This window comes from Cygnus olor, chromosome 1 (genome assembly GCF_009769625.2).
Source record: "Cygnus olor isolate bCygOlo1 chromosome 1, bCygOlo1.pri.v2, whole genome shotgun sequence".
NCBI lineage: Eukaryota > Metazoa > Chordata > Aves > Anseriformes > Anatidae > Cygnus > Cygnus olor.
In genome coordinates, this window is record NC_049169.1 from 70,026,183 (window position 1) to 70,048,318 (window position 22,136).

At 42.2% G+C, this 22,136-nt stretch overlaps 1 protein-coding gene and 1 non-coding gene across 6 annotated transcripts in view; one reads left to right on the forward strand and one right to left on the reverse strand.

The window, feature by feature from the left end:
• Positions 1–16,025, reverse strand: part of FAR2 (fatty acyl-CoA reductase 2) — a 155,967-nt gene extending 139,942 nt beyond the window's left edge. For 2 of the 5 annotated variants that reach the window (XM_040545003.1, XM_040544998.1), the window contains exon 1: positions 15,501–15,545. The gene's annotated coding sequence lies outside the window, so the exon portion shown is untranslated. Of the gene's footprint in view, positions 1–15,500; positions 15,546–15,626; positions 15,645–15,891 lie in introns of those variants that run through there. The other 3 variants (XM_040544999.1, XM_040545000.1, XM_040545002.1) reach the window with 3 other exon arrangements.
• A 4,022-nt stretch (positions 16,026–20,047) lies between these two features.
• On the forward strand, positions 20,048–20,119 carry TRNAA-UGC. Its single transcript has one exon. It is a non-coding gene; the product is annotated as a tRNA-Ala (tRNA).
• Positions 20,120–22,136: the final 2,017 nt, after the last annotated feature.

Genomic DNA, 22,136 nt, shown 5'->3' on the forward strand with positions numbered 1-22,136 from the left:
TCACATTGAAGCTACATGCCCATCATTTGTTACCACAAACCCTGCTGGGGTTTGCAGGCCAGACCACTTCAAGGTGTGATGAGACAGATCATATCCAAGGAATTCACAAGAGAACTACCAAGCCCATAACAGGTTTCTGCATCTGTTTTCACAATAAAAACCCTTCATCTTCTGGGCCAAATCATGATTTCATGTTATCATACTCCTACCTTAGGTTCCATCCCTCCATAATTTAAAATCATTTCATAAATGCTCTTGCATAATGTACTGGGTTGTAATCAGAATCAGGTTTATATATTGTACTTTCTAGGAGCTTGGGTGTTTATAGGTAGTCTAACCACCAGATTCTGATGCTCTGGCTCTAGTGAAATATAGGTAAATTTAAAGCAGCATATCCAAGGTAATACATAACAGGCATGCTGTAGGTGACAGTCCAGTCACCCAAACAGCACTTGATGAGCTAGCAAACCCAGCCAAACATAGGCTGATGCCTGCTGAGGTGACAGCTGCTCAAAACTCTGGCCTGCTGAAAGACACCAGATACAGCCACCCAAGCCACAGCATGGCCAAGATAACATTGTCCCCAGAAGCTGCAGCACACCGTAGAAGAGCCTGAATTTTGCAGATTGAATTTGCTAGTCCCACTGAAGGCTGACTGCATTGGTTTGCCTGGATCTATACAGAACAACTAGGGATCTGTACTTTGCCTTCCCACGCCTCATAGCGTGGAGACCCTCCGGCTGGTAGAAAGCTCCTGGCTCAGACTTAAGGAGAAAGCTGCAAAACTGCTTTTGGGCTAGAGCTAGCCCTGAAGGTTGAACAGTTGCATCAGCATGGCACTGCATAGAGACCAGCAAGCTTCTGTGGCACAGTTAATCTGAAACTGAAAGTCAAGTAAGACATTCTTTATTGTGCTATTTATATTACCACAACAATATTGAAGCACACAAGAAAACAGGCATTTCTCAGCAAAGTTATCACTGTCTGGGCCTCAAAAATGCATCTCAGAACCCTGGTGAAGACCACAAGAAAAGGAAGTCCAATCTCTCAGTGCTGATTTGCTTCCTACGCTCCCTATTTACACAGGTCTAGTACATACACTTACTCTGCACTCTGCAGTTGCTTCTTCTATTTCTGGACTGAAAACAAATATGAACATACACACAACCCCTGTTACCTGAACAATGAGATGCAAGTTTACATAAATATTTTTCAGGAACATTTAATGGAGAATATATTTTCATGATATCCACTATGTAAATTATTTCTTTTTTTTTTCCAAATTTGTCTTCTCAGAGATCTGGACTAAGTATCCTCTTTTGAAAATTTATCCAGCAGAGGCATTGACACTGCTACCAAGAATCTTACCAAGAATCAGCAAAACAGCTGCAAGCAAGTCATGATGCTTAAGCTAAAATGCTATAAGCATATTAAATCCTGACAGTGAAAAAATTCTGGTCACACCTAGCAAAGACTTCACCAAATTGATAAAAGAAATTTCCTAAAAGTAAAATGGTTTTGCTGAAACAAACAAATTTGAGGTTTGTCTGGGGAATTAATATAAAATTGACTATTTCATTTGACTTTAGGGCATTCTATTTCTTGATAAATACAGATAAAATTTACCACATAAAACATCAGTGGCAACTTTTGTAATTACAGTTATGGTTTGGAGGGAAGTGTTGCTATAGCAATACCAACCATAGGAAGGAAATCCACATCTACTCAGTGTGTTATTTCTACATATCATCTCTCTTCATGGCATAGCACTCTAGCAGAAAAGAGTGTACTAAATCAATAGCAATACCTATTTTAATCAAACAGGCACAGCTTGGAAAAAAAGTATTTCACAGAAACACACTGAACAAGGAAATGAAAGACCATGACCACATGTTTAGTAAGGTTTTGTTTGCATTAGTTACTACAGCGTTGTTCCCTGGATCCACTTATATCATCTGAAGTCAAGAGGTCAAATCCATGCTTTCCTAAACTGTTGTCTCCTGGATTCAGTGTATTTATTTCTTTTAATCTTTCTCTACACAATCATAACAACCTAAGCGAGATCTCACACTGGTTTAACTCCTAGCAATTTCAGGGCTGCAGGATTTCTTGTTTCAGGCATTAAGTGAAAGAAATAAAACTGGTTTGGGACTAGAATCAGGCCTGAAGTAATATAGCCACATTTGCATAACACTGATGCAACTGGCATTGATAATGCAACTGGGTTAATCTAGAACCCAGAAAAGGATCCACAAAGGACGACCAACATATGAGTGCAAAATCTTACCCAAACAGTCCCATGGGAGGGCTGGTACCCAGGGTGTACTCTGTGACATTGCCACCTACAGCATTCTTGAACCAGGACTTCAGCTGTGGGTTTGGGGAACTGAAACTTTGGGTGTTCCTTTCTTTCTTGTACAAGGATTGACCCCATTCTGTCTCCACTCCTACCTCAGATTACTGATATCATACTCCCATTTATCCTGGCTTTTAGTTGTTTATTTTTTCCTTTTTCCCTTTCCACAAGTTGGGTCCTTCAGTTAAATGTTACAGCTCTCACAATCAGATTTTAAATGAATCAATTCAATTGAAAACAAACCAGATATCATGAACACTGTTTTTTGAAAACAGGTCTTTTATATTCCCAAGAGCTGATTTTATCTTGTGTCTCTATCTGCATCTTATTTTTGACAAGTTCAGACAAATTTCTATACATTTCTACAGCTCCTAGGACACTTAGGAATAGAGAAGAAATAGTAAAAGTAGATATAATTCTCAATAAGTAACCTTAACTCAACTGAAATAAAAGTTTCTTAGATTCCTATGGTCATTCTGTTTTTTCCCAAAGCCAAGTCAAAAGAGCAGAAAATTTGAAAAAGGCTAAGGAAAATAACACATTATATGGAGTTAAGAAAGTCTTGAGCACAGATGAAATTCAAGCTAATAATAGGGAGGAAGTCTTTTTGAAAGAGGAGCTTCCATTGCTCATCATTCCATGCCTACCACTGCAGACAGGTAAATGTCACAAACTTACATAATTCCTCTTCCACATTGCACAGTCCTGCTGCTCTGGACAGACTAACTTGAACAGATCTCTTTGTAGTTAGAAACACATAAAAGCTAGCTGGAAGGGACCTCTGGAGATCACCTAGCCCAACTTTCTTCTTGAAGAGAGACTGTCCCCAGTGCTAGATCAGGTCATCCACAGCTTGGCCCAGCCAAGTCTTGGAAACCCCCAAGAAGAGATTCCACAACCTTCCTCGGAGATATGTTAAAACTCCTACACTACTCCCTGGTGAGAAACTTTTACCCAACTGCCAGCCTGAACTTCTCAGCTGTAACTTGTGGCTGTTGCCCCCTTATTATTACCATTTGCCACTACTTAGTTTGGCTCCACAGACATTGCAGCTTGTTCGTATGGGTCCAATGGCTCCAATCACCTCAGTAGTCCTTTATTGTACCCTCTCACCACTTTTTAAGCCATCCCCCTTCTCATTTGAGAAGCCTGAAAACTGACTGCAGAATCATAGTAAGCAGCAATGCTGAGGGGGTTGATAACTTCCCTTGATCTGTTGACCATACTTCCAATATAGACTACTATGCTGTTTGCCTTATTTGCAAGGAAAGCACATCAGCTCATTTTCATCTTGGTAGCTACCATAATATCCCATTACTTTCCCTACAGATGTTCTATTTAGACAGTTATTCCCCAGTCAGTACTGTTGCATGGGTTAATCTGCACAAGCACAGAATTTCACATTTACTTTTCACAGAATCACACACTGTTCAGGATTAGAAGGGACCTTGAAAGATCATCTAGTCCAATCCCACTACCAGAGCAGGAACACCTAAATCACATCACACAGGAACGTGTTCAAGAGGGTTTTGAAAGTCTCCTGAGAAGGAGACTCCACAGCCCCCCTGGGCAGCCTGTTACAGTGTTCTGTCACCCTTACTGTAGAAAAAAGTTTTCCTTCATATTTATGCAGAACCTCCTATGTTCCAGCTTGCACCCATTGCCCCTTGTCCTATCATTGGATGTCACCAAGAAGAGCCTCGCTCCATCCTCCTGACACTTGCCCTTCATGGGATTTCAGTCAGCTCAGGTCTCTCACAGTCTAGCTGAATTGAATTTCTACCACTTGGTGTATTAAACTGTCTCTCCTGCCATTGTAACTGGATCTAAAAATTTTCTCAGGGTATATTCTATCTCACCATCTAGGTAATTGCTAGAGATAACACTACTGGTCCAATCCCTTGCAGGCCACTTGTTACTGATCTCTAATGAGACACTGAGCTAGTGATGGCTACCCTTGAAATGCAGCTATCCAGTCATTTTTCAATACATTTAACAATCTACACCCTCCAACCCATACTTCCAAAACTTCCTCAGTGAGAGATCATAGAATCATTAATGTTGGAAAAGACCTCCAAGATCATCTGGTCCAACCATCACCCTACCACCAATATAGCCCACTAAACCACATCTCTAAACACCATGTCAAGCCTTTCCTTAAACACCACCAGGGACAGTGACTCCACCATCTCCCTGGGCAACTCATTCAGATGCCTATAACTCCTCTTTCTGAGGAGAGATTTCTCATTTTCCAACCTGAACCTCCCCTGGAGCAACTTGAGGACATTCCTTTTTGTCCTATCAAGAGGGAAAATAAACACCTTGCTTAAGTCAGTCAGGAAATGCTATATCCACTGACATCCCCTCATTTCATTGAAAAAGGCGCTCAAGTTGGTCAAACATGACTTGCCCTTTACTACATTCCCTTTGCTTTCAAGTACTAATACCACCCTACTAGATGGGAAAAGCACATCTCCAATGAGCATATGAGCAAACACAAAGCACAGATGAAGTAAACTTAGAAGTCAATAAAACCAATGTGTTCTTGCAGGAAACAGTCTCAAGATGATACAGACAGTTCAGCTGTGACCCAGTATATTTTGTTCTCATATCACAAAATTCTGGTGAAGATATATTAAGCTAAACATTAAAATTACACCAGGACACCAGCACTTATACCCCTGTTAACACTATAAAGGTATTTTTTGCAATATATTGAAGAGCTGATTTAAACAAGGAAGAAATGCTCAACACAGAAGTGGCTTTTATAGTTGTCGGTTTACAACCCATGCATCAGAGGACAAAGGAAGCAGAAAGCATATATATTTTAGCTTTTTTTTTTAAGTCAGATTCTTTCAGAAGTTGCTTTTTAAAGAAAGGATGGAAATTTTTCAAACTGGACATAGTAATGAGCTTGATTGGAGACATAACTCTTAGTGAAAGGGCTGCAAAAACGAAGTATGGAAAATATGGCACTTCAAAAAATAAGGCAATGAAGTATGACCTTTACATCACACTTATAGTTATTCTTAATGTACTTTCCTCTTCCTAATCTTCCTGAACCTTCTCACTTCAAAACAAGTGTCAAATACATGCAACTGATATAAATACATGTGGTTGATATAAATAGGAAGTTCTGATTTGATAAGATTTTGGTACCACACTGTACAGAATACAGAACAGCTACCTATGGGATGTGTCAGTGAACATTTAAGCCTTTTATATAATAAATTTAAAGGAAAGTACTTCCAGCAATTAGGAGCACTTTAGATTGAAATTTTCTCAAACCAAAATTTTTAGGCACTATATTTTACATGGACAGTACACAAGGTTGCACATAGCAGATAAGAATTTCAAAGACAAAAAGAAAAGGAATGCAAGGAGGTGCCATTTAGACTTATAAATGAACCAGAAGTATGGAGTAATATTTGTACAAATTTCTAAAGAGAAAAGCATCTAATGGTGCTGATGTAACTCTAGGGTAACAATGTAGAGGACACATTGAAAACATGTTTAGAGCAGACACAAGGGCTCACATGCATACTGTGGAAAAAAAATCCTATTATCTTCATCATATCTATCCATCAGACATAATAAGTTTAGCTTACTCTTCTTACCCATGAGTTTGCTGCTATAAATCTAGGAGTTATATGAGACCAGCTTCTATAATTCTACTTTTGTCTGTATGGCAGTTTAAGGGCTCACAGTCACAATCACATTAGTCACGTTAGGTGTAGATGGAAAAATAAGAGAACTACTCTCTTTGAAGGCACCCTGTCATTTAACAAAAGATAGCTTTACTTTTACAGTATTGTGACTGTATTGTCACATTTTGAACACATGAACCTTGGATCAGAGACAAGTTCCTACAAAGGGCTCCTGATCACCTCACTTCATCTTCCAGAGGAAGAGCTACATAAGTTGCTATGGAAATTAAACAGTGAGAATTAGAGTACATGGTTTGATAAATGCAGATTATGTTGTTTCAGAAGGCAAGAACTTGCCCATCTTCAAGGACTCAATCTAGTGATGGAAACTCTGGCATTGCATATTACTTTTCAACATGACTATCCAATTTTCAGCATGAACAGAGTTATACATGCCAGCCTATTACCATAAAAACTGAGAAGTTGTATTTAACTTCAGAAGCAAGGCAGAGGCAGTCACAAAACAATATCCTCCTACGCGTCAGATCTGAAGAAAACCTAGCCTTTTAGAACAGATGACAGAAATGTATTCAGAATTAAATATCAGCCTGTTTATGATTGACCAGCAAAAAGGTGATTGTTGAAATATACAGTCATGTATTACTTGAAAACTAAAGCTACAGTAACTATAACAATAACAGTCATAGGTTTTCTGAGAGGAATCTGAGAAGTAAGACCTTCCCCCCATGCCTGGGTGTGGTAGTATGAGCAGCTAATGCAGCTATATAACATTACTGCCTTGCTACCAGATCAGAGTCTAGTTTTGCATATGTCATTGGTTTACCAGTATCACTGTGTTGGTAGAGCTCAGAAACCTCATATTTAAATACATCATTTTATCTCATCTTGAAAGCATATAGTTTCATCTGATCCCTGAAGTTGCCTGCTGAAAATTCTGTGTGGAGAGTTCATCAGCTGTAAACAATGTCTAATCAGTTCTTGAAAACCCTTGAGCTAGCAAAAGCAGTGGTAGAGGATTCAGTGTTACCCTTCACAAATAAAGAAATGCTTGCACATCAGTTGTATTTGACCCACTACAAGTAATTCACCAGAAAAAATGCTGGACCAAAACACTGTCCTATATATTGGGCACTGAGGAAGCAGGAACTGAACATTTTTTCTCCTCATATCAACTAACTTGGACCCTGTAGCAAAGAGCAATGCACAGGATTTGAGCCAGGTGCCTGTAAAGCATTGGTTTTAACATAAATCCAAGATACTTCAGAACATGGTGGAGATAGGTTAAATTCTTTTCTGAGTGACAGGGATTAATATATAGCTAGCAGTTTGCCAGATATCACATAGCAATGATGGGTCAGCAATAGGCCAAAATGAAGGCAAAGCCATACATCTGACAAAAATCAGTCTTTAAGAACAATTAGCCTTCTCATCTCCTGTCAGCTTATTGATGGCAGAACTAGGTAAAGGAACAAAAAAGTGACTGGGAGATAATACAGTCATTAGGAAATAAGGGAGATGAGGAAAAAAAGACAGACATCAAGATCCAATGTCTCCCATCAAATCAATATATTTAGAAGATTCAGCCTGTCCTGAATTCAAGCATGTAGCAGCACATTGACTGCTTTGATGAGATGTGGGGCAAGGCAACAACCACTAAACAGAAATGTAAGAACAAAAAAAAAAAATCAAAACTACATGGTTTTATGGCCAAAGTCACTGGTTATCAGAAGAACCCGAAACTTGTGAACTCAGTGGAAAACCTTTAACTACTTTATCTATGTACAAGATTTAATGATTGTTTTGAAGTGTACAATAGAGCATGACACAAACACCCCAGTACTCTGCTTCTCTGAAATTGTCTCATCAAGATTATTTCAAATGAAGACAAAGGCAGAGAGGATTACTGATATTTTATGCTATACTAGGAGTGTATAAACTTAGTTTGTTCTGGAGTATTTAGATATAGAAGAAATGGTCTCTTTAAAAAGGTTACTGGTATAAGACAGGGTCATTCAATGTCTGTAACATCTTGATCTGAGATTTTACTTCTTCCTGCAAATGACAAACTGAAGGACTCCATAGGAAAGTACAAACAGAACCACATCAAAGCAATAACGTACATTACTGAAGAAAGAATCATAGGGCATGTAAAGAGCTAAACTAATACCTAGATATAGTCACAGAAGTGGAATTTACTGCATGCAACATTAGACTACATGGTTATCAGAGCTCTGGGTTTACAGAAACAGATCTTTTTATCAGAAAAGCAAAAAATCTTTCTTTGCTGTCTGCAGGATCAGAAGTAAAGCTGAGGATGCAGTTGTACGAAGCAAGGGATGTCTAGGGTATAATTCTGTCACATTCAATTTAGAAATGTAAATACATTAGAGTTTGGGTGGCTTATTTATGATCTGGGGACCAATGGACTCAGTCTTTCCATATTTTTTTGTCCAACAAAGGACTTGGATGCTTTACAGCAATGACATTCAATTCAGTAGCCAAAGACAAATTAGAAGCACTCCCTGAACTGTCATGCTCCCCCAACATAAAGCTAGAAGCAGCAAAGCAGCAGATGTCAGTGCATTCAATAGAGATTTTGCCAAGGACCGTTTCTGTAACACATTTTCTTTCACCCTGGAAACTGTCCTTTAAATTATCTTTAAATAAAATCATACATCCATTTCAGAACAGCTGATAACACAAATAAGTCCCATTCATGGTACTGTGAGCATGAACAACATCAGAAGGAGTTTTAAGTTGAGCACACAAGTTCTCTCTCTATCCTTTCCCTTTCCTCCCTCCCACTACCTCAAGAGAGCACACTTCTAAAGCCCCCTACTAGAGCTATGGACATATCATGAGGGAATTTCAGAAGAAATGTACTTTGTATTAAAAATCTTTAAGTATAAAACTAATTCCAAATAATATCACATGTTTGTGAATAAGCAATGACAGGTGGTAAAAGCAGATGGTTTTGAAAAGATTTGCAGCAGCCCCTGGCTCCGCTGTTCTACTATCTCAGCAGGATGCCGGCAGAGAAAGCAATTCCCCACCTCTTCTCTCCCTGCCTCACTCAAGAAAACCAGCAGCAGCTGACCTCACCAGCTGCCACAGAGCCAGGATAGGACCAGCAAAGTGCACTTGTTCACATTCTTCATCCCACCTCCAGACCTCTGCCTCACTACAGAAGCCCTCCCTATTGCAAGCCACTAATGCAAGCAGACCAGCTGGATGATGATCTGACAGGAGCCACAAAACCCCGGTGTTTGCTGGACCTGGCACAGAGTGGGCATATCTCATGGTTTAGCCAGTACAGCACTGTGGATATTCACTGTAGATCATGACCACTTCGCTTCTGGAATGTATGTCACTTCTGACCATGCTGAAGGAAGACATCTAAAAATGATCATCCATTAACACTCCAGCGCTGAACCTACACACAAACACCTGACTTCCTTTAGACCTCTGCTGAAAACCATCTGCTCTTGCTTCTGAATGTCTTGGCAATGGGTGAGACCACACCTTACCTCAATGTTTCTGCAGAATGAAGAACAAAATCCTGCACAACCTAACAAATTTTCCACAAGAGGTAAATAACCTTGCGTCATTACTTAGAGTGATACTGCAGTTGAGAAGAAAACTCAGATGCACAATTACTCACATCAAATCTCAAAACAGAGAGATATGGTAAAAATTCGTTCACATGGCAATGGGAACAGTAAAAGAAAAGGAAGTTTCCAAATCAGCGTTGGGTAATTGACCAAAACTGCCAACAAGTGCAGCTACAACTTCTCCATTACTTGAGCTTTGGGAGACTCGCTACTAGTGAGTAAACAGCGCTGGCTTGAGGCTGTCATTTTCTGCACATCACATCAGTTGTAACACACCAACAGTTAAGTCAGTTGTAATGAGATGCCTCTTGTTTGAGGCATCACAGTTACCTATAAAGATGACTCAGGCAAATTCATATACAACTGATGAACCATTAAATTGTACCAGGTTTGGCTACTATCAAACCAATTTGTATAGCCTATTGTTAACTCCACAGTACACTCATCTCAAAGAACCTTTTAGAAAACTTCTGTGCTTTGTTAATATCCACACATTTTATGAATAAATTAAGAATCTCTCTTTCAGGATTTACTAAGGTGTATTGTAGGAATTATGGTCTTTTAAAGGGATGGCACCTTTTCTACATAGTGTCTCTGCTCTTCAGATTTTCCTCAGAACCAAATCTGTTTGATATAGTTTCAGAACAGCTCTTATTTTTGTTTTCTATTTCTTTAAACATTATAATTGTATACCTTGATGAGAATCTTTCCCTTATTTTCTATCTATAGCATTGTTTACAAAGTTTCAATCAATTTACACTTCCATAATTTCATTCACAGTATCAAGATAGTTTCTGAGGGAATATTCTAGAGACTATAGTGACACTAAGGTGTATTTATGTTCAGTGTCCCCATATAAGAAAAAGCCCTCCTGAACCATCTACTGCAAAATAACTCCACATTCTTTATGGGATAAACAATGAAACTGGGGAACCTTTCTTTCCTACAGTCAACAGGTTTTCTAGTTACTTTAAGGTCAACCCCAACCTCCCCCCCATTTTTTTTTTTTTTACCTTCCTATTTCTTCCCAACTTTATATTGCATAATAGAAACAGTTGTGAAAAAAGAGTTTCCTATAAAGGTAGGCAAACATTTCAAACCTGAAGTCATAAACATATGTATTTTGAAGTACACACCAATAAAATTGCCACTCACCTTTGTGGACAAACTATGTTTCTGGGCTTGGATAAGGCAAGGCTTGAAGGCAGCATTAGAAATTAAGCGTTAGATGGTAAGCATTCAGGTTTGTGACCAGTCCTGTCCCTCTTACATGCATTAACAACCAGACATTAGGCTTTGTGTTTGTTCTGCTAACCCCTATAGAACAACTCACTGCTTCTGAAAGAAACATATATAGGTGGCAGATACTGGCATAATGGATTAAAAAATGAAATTAAATATTAGGAAAACCTATAATATGCATCTCTTATGGGTACAGCTGCTCCACATTTACTGTCAGTAAGCAGAAAATGGAGTTATACACAATAGCTAATTTCTGTGGCACAAGGTATCTTTTCCTGTTAGCATGGATATAAAAGCAGAGCCCTATGTAATTTCCAGTCTCTAGTAACTGTCTAAGCATAGGTACACACAAAGAAAAACACATGTACAAGCAACTCCTGCAAAAGGCAGCTAATATAAGCTCAGAACTGAATGCAATTACAGTAAAGTTACAGGTATTTTTGCCAAACCTTTAATATGCATCACACTTTAACAAAAAACAATGTATCCAAAGATTTGAGGGAAAGGGGATTTCCAGCCTCCAATAATTAGCAATAGAGCATTAATTATATGCCTACACACAAGATCCTACTATTGACTATTTTACCGTGCAAAGACCTAATTAGCTGTAATTTTGACACTCTGATCCGTATAAGTACATCACCCAAAAACAATTATATTTTCTAAAGGAAGCCTGAAAGCACTCTTTGGATAAGAGTTTAAAAATAAATAGGCTACATCAGAAGGCGTTAAAAACATGAGTTATTGGCTTCACTGTAATATAAACTTCACTGTGAAAGCAAATGAAAATGAAGTTTTACCAGCTATAGCTGTGTATCAAGGAGGGCTGTGATGCTGATGGGTGGAAGGTGACCTATGGTGGCAGTACACAACTGTCCATGGGAACTGATTTGCAGAAGTCCAGGATACCTCACAAGAGAGCAAACTAGGGTCATGCTTCCCCGTGACTGCTTCTATGGCTGTGATCATCATTGATAAAATGACCATCGTAGACCACAAACATGAACCTTGTTAGTACAGGCTGTATACAGACACAGAACAACAAAACCAGACTGTCACTAAAGTAGTTTGCGATTTAAATTTAACATAGGCAGATTTGGAAGCAACAGTGGCAGAACTGACCCAAAACCGAAATCCAGAGACTGAAATCCTTTGCAGAGGGAGGCAATGTTTATTTAGCAAGCCAGAGTAAGGCCTCACCTTCTTCAAAGGTGCAGGTATTTAAAATAACCTTTTGTCTTTCAAATTTCCTCTTTCTTTAGTTTCAACAGTCTCTCCCAGAGTATGTCTATGCAGGTGACTAGAGGCAGACAAGTACTTCTCACTCTCCTAATTGGCCAGATAAAAACCAAATCTAATCTGGAAGGCATGTAAAAGTGTTAACATGGCACTGGGTGAGCTCATTATACTGCAGTGCCATCATCTTTTTAACCTGGCACTAATGGGATTCCTACTGAATACCATGAGGATCAGCCTGCTCTTCCCCCATCCGCATGTCTCTGCTGACTCCTTGGTGCATTTCTGTCACACATGGAGTCAGACCCAGAAACTCATCCAACTGAAAACCAAGCCAACAGCAACAAGAACAGATTTGCATTTGGCCACAAATTATAGTATCAGCACAAGTGAGAGATCAGGAACGTGTAGCCAGAGGTGAGGCAGGCAGGCTGACCCTCTGGCAGTAGTCCATGTTTGTGGTAATTTAAAATGACCACTGAACCTCACTCTTCACCTTGTTGAGAGACAAGTATTTGTGACCTCCAGCAGTCTCATATTAATGCAGGTGAACTGCTCCCAGGCAAGAACTGCCTTTGCATAATAACATTGTGTGCCAGGGAAGTGAACATGCTTCAATCAACAATTACTTCTAGGTATGTCTGTAGATGCCTGACTTTCCATGATCTACTGCTAATAACTTAGATAGTGTTAATTTTATTGGACAGCTTTGTTACATTCAAATTTGTTTCTTAAGCCTCCTTTGTGGACCCAGGAGCCTTAGGGAATAAGAACACTATAGTTTTTAAAAGTAATAATGGGATAATAGCACAGTTATAGAGCAACACTATGACTATCCCCAACATCTCCCTACAAACACAACAAAACCAAACAATACAATAAGCAATAATCCCCAGGTTAGATAATCACTCATCAGCAGGGTTTCCCCTGGACCAGTGTTACTTTCTACCACCCTTCAGCTTCTATAAACTATTCAGCTTCTTTAAACTATTCACATCTGTGGTAACACCAAGAAACTTGGGTCTTTCCTCCCTTTCCCATTTCAAAACATCTATTTTTTCCTTCTTCAGTATACCATCATTTACATGATCCATCCACTGGAAATAGCAAAATTATCTGCCATTGGGGAAAAACAAACAAACTGCTAAGTGATAAGGATTCGCAACTTCCTATGTGGAATGTAAAAGAAGAATGAAAAGTTTCCTACGATGACAGTCTAACATTGCAGACTGCCCAACTGGGGAAAGGATCTACACTCTGCTACAGGAACTGAAATCAGCAGAGAGATTACTGAAGAAATCAGCTGCTCATTAATTTTCCCCCACTGTAGCATGCAGACCAAATGCCAGTCTCTCTGCTTTTGGTGATATTATCTATACTCCCTGCCACATTCCTTCCACCCTGCCATCACTTACATTCATACCAGCAAGCCCACAGCTCACCAGCCACCCACTCTGCCCTGCCAATGATCCAGATCTGAACTGACTTTGAGTAAAACATGGGAAGTTTATCTAAGCTGCCTCGACAGAGCTGCTAATTTTATGCTTCCGTTAGCAAGCCATTCCGTACCACCTTTATGACAGTCTTTTTTTTTTTTGCCAAGATGACATGTTACAAAAGTTTTATTTACTCAGACTTTTCTTACACGATCTTCAAGACATTAAGCACTCTTAGAACTCAATTTCCTCACCACTAATCTAAACAAACATTAATAGGGATTAGAACTGAAATCCAAATTGGCAGAAGTGAAAAAATCTGCAGCTTTGTTACAATATCAGATGCATCCATCAACATCCTCTAAATATAGTGAAAGGTTAGCCTAAATCTGCTATTGCTTCATGTTTAATTCAGATACCTCTGAATGAGTGCAGTTCTCCCCATCCTTCCCTCACCCAAGTCTTCTATTCTCATCACCTACATAATTCTGAAGAATTTAATCTAGAAAAACACCCCAAAACACAAAGGAAAAGTTTTTAAAATGTTGTTTCTACAGAACTGTAGTTTATCAAATGAAAGATTAAAGAAATGGAGATTAAAGCACTAAATCATAACAGGGATTCTACAACTCCTATAAAGCAACTATCTGTAATTTTTCAGCTATGTAATTGCTTTAAAGAGAAGATGAGTACATTATACAGTCAAGAACAAAACTTGCACTTTTCTATTTAAGAACATTACAGGTAAGCAGAAAATTATGATTGTTTTGATACAGTAGATGCAAGAGAAAAACTCCACTAGCATCTCTCTGAACTGCCATCAGCTTCTTATCAAAGAGAGGTGAAAGTTTCCAGAATACCAGCTCACACAGAAAGTTATTCTGTAAAGAGATGTGGGCTTTTGGATCAAAAGCTTCTGAAAGGCTATGCATTTTGTTATACCTTTGGGATCACATCCTATTTCAATTTTATTCTTACTTCAATACAAATTCAAACAAATCAGACTTAGAGAAGATATGAATTTTGGACTAGACTTCACCAACCTAATAATAACCTTTACTGGCATCAAAAATAAGGCAAAAAGAAAAACTAATCATTTGACTGAACCTATGGCATAGTATTTCTGGGTGAATCAGCTCCTATTTAGTTTCATTGCTTCCCACTGCAAGATAATGGTCTGTCATTAGTTATTTGTGTCTCTAGTTATGCCCTTAAAAGGCTCCAAGGCAAACATATAAAGCAAAACTGTTCTGAGTAACAACATTATTGTAAAGGACTGTATGAGACAAGGTCACATGTCTAGTTTCTGGAAAACTAAGAATATCCTCACAGGATCCTGCAACAAAAATTGGGTTAAATCTTTGTGGTGCCATGATCTATCCAGTAATTTCCCAATCAAGAAATAGGAAACAGCACCAAGTCTTGGAATAACCAGACCTCTTCATACAACTGCTAATACTACGCCCATTTATATATATAATTTTTTTAATCTAGGGCCTAATAACACAGGGAAAACAAGACAACCCTCCCCTCGAATCGCATTAGATTTTCCCCTTTTTTTGAGCGGTGTGCATGGGGGGGCTGTAACATCGCACTTCGGGTTACCCCCTACCCAGGGCAAAGCAGCGCAGGGACCTCTCGCCACGCTCCTCATTCATAGGGCTGGCCCTCCACCTTTAACTTTCCCATGGAGAAGCGGAGGCATCGGCTGGGCAGGGACGGGCCAGTGCCGCCGCTTCCCCCCGGGGCATCGCCCGGCGCCGGGGGCCACGTTCCCAGCCCGGCCCCCCTGGAGCTGCAGCCGACCCGGCCCCACCGCCCTCCCCGCTTCCTGAGCGGCATCATCCCTCCCGCAGCGTGACCTCCTCGTCCTCTCCCCCACCTCATTTCTTTTTCTTGTTTTTTCATTATTATTTTTGCTTCCTCCCCATGCCCCGCGACGGGTCGTTACCTTCAATTACCGCCCTTCCGACCAACTCGCGTCTCCAGTCCGCTGCCCCCACCTCCCTTAGCACGCAAGCAACTACCAGCGAACGAAGGTGGGGGGGGGGAAGGAGCGGAAAAAAAAATTACGAACCTCAACCTCTCCTCCCCTTTTGGGTTTGATACTATATATCCGGCCGGGGGAGGGAGGAGCAGCGCCTCTGCTCTGCCTTCCCCTCCGGAGCCCGCCAGGGATGTGGAGCGGCTCAGCCCACCGGGGCCCCACTGCAGCGGGAGCCGCTAGGAGGAAGCAGCAGCCGGAGCCACGTTTCGCAGTGCCGCAGGGCACCCGAGCAAACCGCAGCAGCCTTCAAAGAACAGGCAAGAAAAGGCTCCCACCCGCAGCCCCCCCTCCTTACCGGGATCCCGGGGCTCCGCTGCCAGCGCCGCCGCTTCCGCGCAACCCCAGGACGCTGCGGGGCGAGCGACCTGCGGCGGCTCCTGAGCGCCTCCCCGAGCCCCTGCCCTGCCCTCGTCGTCCTCCCCCCCCCGCCTGGCACCACCACGGAGTGGGGCGTGAGCGGGAGGCCGGAATTTGCGGGAGGCAGGGCTGAGCTGCGGCCCCCACACGGGAGGGGAAGGGGAGGAAACTGAAGGCTTCACAAATCCATGGCGAAGGGGCAGGGCAAGTGGTCCCCAGGCTGCCCTCCGAGGGTATTGCACCTCCTTCCCTCATCGGTTTAAAACCAGTACGTTCGGCTCTGTTTTTAAAATGATGAGGAAGAGTGTTGTGTAGAGGGATAGCTATAAAATCAGCACATTAACTACACAATTCGTGTTATAAGCTTTAAAAAAAAAAAAAAACACAACATACCTACTCAGCCATGAATCCTGTTCTCACTTCAGCTACTGAAGATACACCACCAGAAAGATCTTTTCAACCCAAGGGTTGAACTAGTGAGATGTGATGCTTTTATATCACTTATCACACAGTATGTAAAAGCATTAATTAATTTCACAAGAATGGGTTCATCTAATTACTATCTTCAATTTATTAGCAATGAAAAAAGCCACAGAGAGGTTAAGATGCTCATTGATGAGTAAATTAGTATCACAGCAGACCTCCAAACACAAAGGGATTAGGTGCTACGCCCACAGCTGCAGTTCATTGGTACCGAGCTACATCCTTTAGATGTTTAAAGGCTGCAGGTGCCTGATATTTCCATGAGAGCTTCCCAAGCGTGTGTTTGTGTACCTTGGCACTAGTAATTAAGCCCTAAGACTAGCTCCAAAGTAGGTAGGCCTTCATGTTTTCACCTTATTCTCCTCACTGTTCTTACAATGCACATCCCTCTACTCCAAATGCAATATTGTGCTGTAACCTGTGCATAGGGCTAAAAGTCCTGGTTACCCAGGACAAAAGATCTGCATCAACAGCTCTCCATGCTGCACTTGCAGAGCTGCTGCAGGGTTATCTGTGTGGGGTCAGATAGAGCTGTTCAGGGAATTCATTTTATGAAAAAGCACGGCGCAGGGTACATTGACAGCATCCCTTATATAGATGGAAGATAGACTGCTGCTTTCATAAATAACTAGGTGCTATCTCAGTAGCTTCCACAGGAGAGTAGAAGCTCTGGTTTTCATTTCATTTTTTTTTTCTCCTTAAAAGGAAAAAGAACCTACAACTTATATGAAAGAATTTTGGGATTCATTCATCAGAAGTGTAGTGGGAGGGAACTTCCAAGGAAAGAAACTAGAGGAAGTGGTTCTTATCCAAGGAAGTCGCAGCTGTTTGCAGAAAGTGACTGATGGTATCTCAGATAATTCTGGGTAAATAGAGTTTTGGTTGCCTACATACATCTCTGGCATATTCTTTAACATAAACGTCTGCCTCAACAGACTGGACAGACCTCTGTCTAATTGAAAAATGGGGCACCAAAATGGGGAACAGGTAGGCAAATGTGATAATTTGTGAAAATAAGTAGGCAATCAGGAGTGGCTTTGTTGAAAGAGTTATCTTGGAGTCTGGAAAAATAACCATAAGGAAAGTTTCTGAGAAGCACAGAATTAGAGACAACTATCACTTGTGTTGTCTTTCAGATTATTGAACAAAGAGCTTAATAAGCATCAGTTTTTGCAGAAACTGTATCAAGAGGCATTACATGGGAGACAAAGTACTTTCAAATCTACAAACTTATAGAAATTCCTTTGTGAACTGGGAAAAAAATGAGCAGGCCTGACGAACAGTTCCCAACTAAAAGCCAGTGACAATATTGAACAGGTACCATGTTAGGGACAGTTCATGACAGATTCCAAGAAGTCTCTAGGAAAAATAAAATTGTTCTTTCTTGAGTAACCTTCTTAATTCCATCATTAATTAAAGTGACTGAGCTGGAGAAAGCTTTTGCAAGCCTGGGTCTTCAGTGCATACCACAAGGAGGAGACATGAACAGAAGAGTAAATATTTTCCAGAACTCCTGAGTCCATAACTGCTCTCACACTCCGCTCTCCTCCTCTCCCACTTTGTTTTCCCTAGTTGTTCTTGAATTGCTTATTATATGGTCTTGTTTGCAAGTGACAAAAACTCCCCTAAGCCTGAATTTGAAACTGAGCTTGCAAAAGGTTGCACAAACCTGAAATTCTATCTTAAGCTGTATAAGGGAGACATAAAAGTAGGAAAGATGAATTTTTACATCAAAATATCGTTAACATATGTAATACAAAACTGCTTAAGGAGAGTTGCCTGACAAGGGTCCACAAAGCTAGCACCAGAAGAATCAGAACAGCACTTCCCTCACTTCCTTTAGCAGTGTGCCCTAACTGTAATGGATGACTTAGGGGCAGGAAAGCAGTGTGAAAGAGTTGACCATCTGTGGTGGTTTTACTCGGGCGGGCGGGCGGCTGAGCTCCACCACAACCGCTCTCTCACTCCCCCTCCTCAAAGAGGAATAGGGAGAAAATACAATGAAAAGGGCTCAAGGGTTGAGGTAAGGATGGGGAGATCACTCAACAATTATCATGACAGGCAAAACAGACTCAGCATAGGGAGATAGTAAGATTTATTGCCTATTAGTAACAAGCTAGAGAAGTGAGAAACAAAGGAAAAAAACCAAAAGCACCTTCCCCCCTATCCACCCTCTTCCACCTCCTCCCCCCGAGCCACATGGAGGAATGGGGGTTATGGTCAGTCTATAGCGCTTCTTCTCCGCTGCTCCTTCTCGGTCACTCTCATCCCCTGTGCTGTGGGGTCCCTCCCACAGGATGCAGTCCTTCCCGAACTGATCCGGCGTGGACTTCCCACAGGCAGCAGCTCTTCAAGAACTGCTCCAGATATGGGTCCGTACCACGGGGTCCATCCATCAGGAGCAAACTGCTCCAACCTGGGTCCCCTACGGGCAGCAGCTCCTGCCAGGTCACCTGCTCCTGCGTGGTCTCCTCTCCACGGGCTACAGGTCTGGCCCGGAATCTGCTCTGGCGGGGGTCCTCCATAGGCCACAGCCTCCATCGGTGCAGGTCCACCTGCTCCACCGTGGTCTCCTCCACGGGCTGCAGTGTGGAACCCTGCTACACCATGGTCCTCACCACAGGCCGCAGGGGACTTCTGCTCCGGCACCTGGAGCACCTCTCCCCCGCCTTCTTCACTGACTTTGGCGCCTGCAAGGCTGTTTCTCACTCCTCTCTCTCTCGCAGTTGCTGTGTGGCACAGCATTTTTTTTTTCCCTTTCTTAAATATGCTCTCACAGAAGTGCAAACAACATCGCTTATTGGCTCAGCTCTGGTCAGCAGCGGGGCCCTTACCTAACATGGGGTAACTTCTAGATTCTTCTCACAGAAGCCACCCTTATGGCCCCCTGCTACCAAAACCTTGCCATGTAAACCCATGTCCTGGTTTCAGGTAGGACAGAGTTAATTTTCCTCCTAGTAGCTGGCAGGGTGCTATGTTTTGGATTAGAATGAGAAGAGTGCTGATAACATGCTGATGTTTTAATTGTTGTAGAGCAGTGCTTACACCAAGCCAAGGACTTTTCAGCTTCTCACTCTGTCCTGCTAGCGAGCAGGCTAGGGATGCAGCAGGAGCTGGGAGGGGATAGACCCAGGACAGCTGACCCAAACTGGCCAAAGGGGTATTCCATACCATCTGACGTCATGCTAAACAATATATAGGGGTGGCTAGCCGGGGTGGAGGGGGGGGCTGGCTGCTCGGGGATAGGCTGGGCATCGGTCAGCGGGCGGTGAGCAATTGCATTGTGCATCACTTATTTCGTACACATTATTACTATTAATACTATTATTATTATTATTATTATTATTATTATTGTTGTTGTTGTTGTTGTTGTTGTTGTTGTTGTTGTTATTCTTTTCCCTGTCTTAATAAACTGTCTTTATCTCAACTCACAGGCTTCACTTTCCTGTTTCTCTCCCCCATCCCGGAGAGGGAGGGGGGAGGGTGAGCGAACGGCTGTGTGGTGTTTGGCTGCCAGCCAGGCTAAACCACAACAGTCCATTTGGGCCCGGGTCAACCGCTTGGAAGGCAGCTATGCTCACCACTATACCACCAACGCTATCCCCCAATAGGGGGATGTAGCTCAGCAGTAGAGTGCATGCTTTGCATGTATGAGGCCCCGGGTTCAATCCCTGGCATCTCCAGTGGTGCCCTTCCCCTTTGCAGGTCAAACTCCCTCATACGCTGCCAATATCTCCTTTTCGGTTGGAGTATAGCGGGCCCCAGATCCTCTGTATCCCCGACTCCAAAACCCCAGGGGTCGACCTCGAGTTTCCCCGGGTTCTTTCTGCCAGAGGCTCCAGGTGGGACCATTCTCCCCGGCTGCGGTGTAGAGCACATTCTTTACATCTGGTCCTGTTCGGACTGGCCCAAGGGCTACTGTATGAACCATTTCCTGCTTAATTTGTTCAAAGGCTTGTCGTTGCTCAGGGCCCCATTCAAAAGCATTCTTCTTACGAGTTACTTGGTATAGCGGGTTTACAGTCAGACTGTAATTTGGAATATGCATTCTCCAAAACCCCAGGACACCTAGGAAAGTTTGTGTTTCCTTTTTGCTAGTTGGTGGAGACATAGCTGTTATTTTGTTGATCACATCCATTGGGATTTGACGACGTCCATCTTGCCATTTTATTCCTAAAAACTGGATCTCTCGTGCAGGTCCTTTAACTTTATTTTGTTTTATGGCAAAACCGGCCTTCAGAAGGATTTGGACTATTTTCTTCCCTTTCTCGAAAACTTCCTCTGCAGTGTCACCCCACACAATGATGTCATCGATGTACTGCAGGTGTTCAGGAGCCTCCCCCTGCTCCAGCGCAGACTGGATCAGTCCATGGCAAATGGTAGGGCTATGTTTCCACCCCTGGGGCAGCCGATTCCAAGTATATTGGACTCCCCTCCAAGTGAAAGCGAACTGGCCTGCACTCTGCTGTTAGAGGGATGGAGAAAAATGCATTAGCAATATCAGTTGTGGCATACCACTTGGCTGCCTTTGATTCCAGTTCGTACTGGAGTTCTAGCATGTCCGGCACTGCAGCACTCAGTGGTGGCGTGACTTTGTTCAGGCCACGATAGTCCGCTGTTAGTCTCCACTCACCATTAGACTTTTGCACTGGCCATATGGGACTATTAAAAGGTGAATGGGTCTTGCTGATCACTCCTTGGCTCTCCAGTTGACGAATTAGCTCGTGGATGGGAATCAGGGAGTCTCGGTTGGTGCAATATTGCTGCTGGTGCACAGTTGTGGTAGCGATTGGCACTTGCTGTTCTTCAACCCTCAGCAACCCCACAACAGAAGGGTCCTCTGAGAGACTGGGCAAGGTAGACAACTGTTTAATGTCCTCTGTCTCTAAGGCAGCTATGCCAAAAGCCCAGCGGAACCCTTTTGGGTCCTTGAAATATCCTCTTCTAAGATAGTCTATGCCAAGGATGTATGGAGCATCCAGGCCAGTCACAATACGGTGCTTTTGCCACTCATTTCCGGTTAGACTCACTTCAGTTTCCAATACAGTTAACTGCTGGGATCCCCCTGTCACACCATAAATACAGATGGGCTCTGGCCCTTTACAGCTTGATGGCATTAGAGTACATTGTGCACCGGTGTCTACTAAAGCCTTATACTTCTGTGCGTCAGACGTGCCAGGCCATCGAATCCACACAGTCCAATAAACTCGGTTGTCCCTTTCCTCCCCCTGGCTGGAGGCAGGGCCCCTCTAGTCCTGGTCAGAATCTTCATTTCTGTGTTTAAAAGACTGCCTGCTAGAAGTTGGAGCAGCAAACTTTTCAGAGAACCCCTTTCTCCCGATTGTTTTCTTTTGCAACTCACGTACCCGTGCCTCTAGGGTCTCAGTAGATTTTCCATCCCATTTTCTCATGTCCTCTCCATGGTCACGTAGGTAAAACCACAGGGTGGCACGGGGTGTGTACCCACCATATTGTCTTCTTTGCACGGATGCACGTTTACCCCTAATAGCCGAGATGCTGGTTTGTACAGGTGGAGAAGAAAATAAACTCTCTTTAAGTTGGTGGACCTCTTCAAAAAGTTTCTCCAAAGTATTCTCTTTTAGTTGGTGGCCACTGGTTCGTTCAGGTGGGGGGGAACATAAATTCTCTTTAAGTTGGTGGAACTCTTCAAAAAGTTTCTCCAAAGTATTCTCTTTTAGT